Genomic DNA, 5,000 nt, shown 5'->3' with positions numbered 1-5,000 from the left:
AATCTGTTTTCCCTAAAAAAGCGTAGACTCAGAGGTGATTTGATACAGGTCTTTAAGATGTTAAAGAGAATTGACAACATCAAAAGTGACAAAATTTTTACATTGAATGAGAATCAGACAAGAAACAATGGTCTCAAACTGTCCGGAAATAGATTCAATTTGGAAGTAGGTAGAAACAAATTTGCCAACCGTGTAGTTAATGAATGGAATAAACTTCCTGCACAGGTAGTGCAATGTAGTTCAGTTCGAAGCTTTAAGAATCATTTAGATAAACACCTAAGCAAGATGTTGTAATGATTGTCATTTATCTTATATTATTTGTTTTTGTTTTGTTATCATTTGTCTGTCTGATTTTCATTTACTATTAGTTATATGTCAATTTATTATTATTTACTATTTACCTGTTTATTATTTAACTATACCTATGCGTTTATTTATGTATTTTATTTGTTATTTACATTGTTATAGTTTTTGTTTATTATCTTATTATTATTATGATTTTTTCGCATCCGACCTAGATATGGACCAAAAGGTCTCCTGTCGGCATGCTCCGCCTTTGTAATCCTTTGTAATCCTTTGAGAGAGAGAGAGAGAGAGAGAGAGAGAGAGAGAGAGAGAGAGAGAGAGAGAGAGAGAGAGAGAGAGAGAGAAGGAAAGCGAAACAGAGAGAGAGAGAGAAGGAGAATGAAAGAGAGAGAGAGAGAGAGAGAGAGAGAGAGAGAGAGAGAGAGAGAGAGAGAGAGAGAGAGAGAGAGAGAGAGAGAGAGAGAGAGAGAGAGAGAGAGAGAGAGAGAGAGAGAGAGAGAGAGAGAGAGAGAGAGAGAGAGAGAGAGAGAGAGAGAGAGAAGGAGAGTGAGACAGAGAGAGAGAGAGAGAGAGAGAGAGAGAGAGAGAGAGAGAGAGAGAGAGAGAGAGAGAGAGAGAGAGAGAGAGAGAAGGAGAGTGAAAGAGAGAGAGAGAGAGAGAGAGAGAGAGAGAGAGAGAGAGAGAGAGAGAGAGAGAGAGAGAGAGAGAGAGAGAGAGAGAGAGAGAGAGAGAGAAAAAGAGAGAGAGACAGAGAGAGAGAAAAAGAGCAAAGGCACAGCATAAAGCATGACATGGTAAAGGAGGAAGAGGAAGACCATGGAATGGGGGTGAAAATGGAGGAATTCCGCGACGAGCGGTAAACGATTTTTTTCACACTAATGAGTATCTCATTCCGATTAATGGAAACAATTCCGAATAAAAGAAATTTATGAATAAATAAAGTTTCCATAACTTCCGGTATGAAAATAATAATGATAATGATGATGATAATAATAATAATAATAATAATAATAATAATAATATAATAATAATAATAATGATAGTAATAATAAAAATAATAATAATAATACTAATAATAATAATAATAATAATAATAATAATAATAATAATAATAATGATAATAATAATAATAATAATAATAGTAGTAATAATAATAATAATAATAAAATTATTGTAAACCATCATTCTGAAGGCGTGTGATAGTCCCACAAATCATAATAATAATAATAATATAATAATAATAATAATAATAATATATATAATATATAATATATAATAATAATATATAGTATATAATAATAATATATTATATATATATATATATATATATATATATATATATATATATATATATATATATATACATATATATATACATATATATATATATATATATATATATATATATATATATATATATATATATATATATATATATATATATATATAAATATATACTGTATATATATATACTGTATATACATCGGGCTTTTCCGATAAGAGAGGCATCCGTAGGCAGTCCCGGAGTGAACAAGTCTCCAAAGACCGTGACTCATCCACCTGTCTCCTCCCCTGTTTTGATTAAAATCGCCTACCGCCCGCCATGGTCTGATCTGTACAGCGAGGCATAGTTGAAGTTGTTTACTGAACGGAAATGGGCCGTATTAGGTGGAATTGCAAGGACGGGACGGGAGCCCGAGGGAGGAGGAGGAGGAAGAGGAGGAGGAAGAGAAGTGGAGGAGAAGGAGGTGGAAGAGGAAGATAACGAACAGGAGTGGGAGATGGGAGAGGAGGAGGAGGAGGAAGATATTGGGAGCAAAAGGAGGTGGAAGATGAGAAGGAATAGCAGGAGGAGGTAGGGGAGGAAGAAGAAGAGGAAGAGGAGCAGGAAAGAAGAGGAAGAGAAGGGGAGGAGGAAGAGGTGGAAGAGGAAGAGAAGGAATAGAAGGAAAAATAAGGATGGAGAGGAAGAGGAGGAAAAGAAATAAAAGGAGGAGGAGGAGGAGGAGGAAGGGGAGCAGCAGGAGGAGGTGGAAGAGGTAGAGAATCAATAGGAGGAGGAGATGGGGAAGAGGAAGTAGAGAAGAAGGAGGAGGAAGGGGAGGAAGAGGAAGGGAAGGAGGAGGAAGGGGGAGGAGAAGAAGGAGGTGGAAGAGGAAGAGAAGCAATAGAAGGAGGATATGGGGAAGGGAAGGAGGAAGAGAAGGAGAAGGAGGAGGAAGAGCAGGGGAGGAGAAGGAGGTGGAAGAGGAAGAGAAGGAATAGGAGGAAGAGACGTAGATGAGGAGAATGAAGAGGAAAAGGAAGAGGAGGAGAAGGAGGTGGAAGATAAGGGGAGGAGGTGGAAGAGGAGAAAGAATAGGAGGTGAGGAGGAGGAGGAGGAGGAGGAGAAAGAGAAAGAGAAAGGGAGTAGGAGGTGAAACAGGAAGAGAAGGAATAGAAAGAGATGGGGTGGAGGAGGCAATGGGGAAGAGGAGGAGGAAGAGGAGGAGGAGGAGGAAGAGCAGGAGGAGGAGAAGATGGAAGTGAAAGAGAAGAAATAGGAAGCGGAGATGGGGAGGAGAAAGAGTAGGAGGAGGAGAAGGTGGAAGCGGAAGGGAAAAAATAGACGTCGGAGAAGAGGAGGGGGAGGAGGAAGAGGAGGAGGCGGAGGAAGAGGAAGGGGAGGAGGAAGAGGAACAGGAGAAGGAAGAAGAGGAGGGGGAAGAAGAGGAACAGGAGAAGGAGGAAGGAAAAGTATGGGGAGTGGAAGGAAAAGGAAGAGGAGGGGGGGAGATGGACAAGGAGGACGAAGAAGAGAATAGGGAAGAGGGCGAAGAAGAAGAAGAAGAAGAAAAAAGTAGGCGGAAGGGAAGGGAAGGGAGGAAGAGAAGGAGGAAGAAAAAATAGGAAGAGAGGGAGGAGGAGGAGGAGGAGGAGGAGAAGGAGGAGGAGGAGGAGGAAGAAAAAATAGGAAGAAAAGGGAAAGGGGAGGAAGAGCAGGAGGAGGAGAAGGTGAAAGCAGAAGGGAAGGAATAGAAGTTGGAGAAGAGGAGGAGAAGGAGGAGGAGGAAGAGGTGGAGGAAGAGGAGGAGGAAGAGGGAGAGGAACAGGAGAAGGAAAAAGGAAAGTATGAGGAGTGGAAGGAGAAGGAAGAGGAGGGGGAGATGGACAAGGAGGACGAAGAAGAGAAGAGGGAAGAGGACGAAGAAGAAGAAGAAAAAAGTAGATAGAAGGGAAAGGAAGGGAGGAAGAGGAGGAGGAAGGGAAAATAGGAAGAAAGGGAGGAGGAGGAGGAGGAGGAGGAGGAGAAGGAGGAGGAGGAGGAGGAGGAGGAGGAGGAGGAGAAAGGAAAGATAGGAAGAAAAGGGGAAGGAGGGGGAAGAGGAGGAGGAATGAGCACTGCAATCGTGATTGGTCAGATTTGATTATTCTGATTTCCAATTAAAAAAATTCAAATGAAATGAAAATGGGAAAAAAGTAAAGGGAGAAGAAGGCAAAAGGGAGGAAGGGAGGGGGGGAGGGAAGGAGGGAGGGAATGGGGCAAGGAGAAGAAGGAGAGGTAAAGGAAGAGTAGGAAGAAAGGAGGAGTAGACAAGGAAGAGAGAAGAAATAAGAGGAGAAAAGAGTGGGAGACGAAGAATGAGAAGGGAGAAAAGAGAAGAGAGAAGACGAAGAGGAGGACGGGGAGGGGGGTGGAGGAGGGGAGGGAGAGGAAAGAAGGAAGAGGGAGGGGAAGGAAGGAGAGGAGGAGGAGGAGGAGGAGGAGGAGGTGGTAGGAGGGGAGGAGAGGTGGACGGGGAAAGCGGAGAGGGAAGGGGGAGGAAGGAGAGGAGGGGAGGAGTGGAGGAGGGGAGGGGAGGCAGAGGGGAAGGAAGGAGGGGAGGAGTAGAATGAGGGGGAGGAGAAGAATGAGGGAAGGGGAAGGAGGAAAAGGAGGGGAGGAAGGAGGGAAAGGGAAAGGAGAAGAAAGAGGGGAGGAAGGAGGGGTAGGGGAGGAAGGAGGGGAGGGGGAGTGGGGAAGAAGGGGGAAGGAGGAGGAAGGAGGGGAGGGGGAGGAAGGAGGAAGGAAGGGAGGGAGAGAGGGGGGAAGAGAAAAGGTAGAGAAGTGTCAGAAATTAAATTAAATTAATAATGACGGGGCGAAGGGGGGGGGGAGGGAGGCTATTTCCACAAATTGAACTTTGTCTAACTCTCTTTTTTTTGTCGTTAGAGTTGCTTCTAACTAACCCGCTTTGGAGGCTGCTAACTGGGTTAAGCTCAACATCCATTGCATACAAACTTGCATTGTTGTTGCATGAAATGTTGCTGCAATAAGTTTTGTATTTCTTTATGTCAGATACATAGCAATACATCTAAGCCGTTTGTGAACAAAGTTGAGTTTATGCAGTCAAAGATTAAGTCATAGTTTGGATTTTTGGTGAAGTGTACGTTTCTACATAAAGGAACCTGCTACAGCACATTGTGTAGGGGTTTACTGTAGTACGGGGGAGGTTAGGTCAGGTTACGTTAGGTTGGGTTAGATTGAGTTGGTTAGGTAAAGTCAGGTTACGTTAGGTCAGGTTATGTTGGGTCAGATTAATTTAGATCAGGTTGGGTTGGGTTAGGTTAGATTGGGTTAGATTAACTTAGATCAGGTTATGTTGGGTTAGATTAAGTTAGGTCAGGTTATGTTGGGTTAGATTAAGTTAGGTCAGGTTGGGTTAGGTTAGGT

The sequence above is a fragment of the Oratosquilla oratoria genome, chromosome 29 (genome assembly GCF_046742065.1).
Source record: "Oratosquilla oratoria isolate Oo_2021 chromosome 29, ASM4674206v1, whole genome shotgun sequence".
NCBI lineage: Eukaryota > Metazoa > Arthropoda > Malacostraca > Stomatopoda > Squillidae > Oratosquilla > Oratosquilla oratoria.
This window is presented reverse-complemented; position numbering follows the sequence as displayed.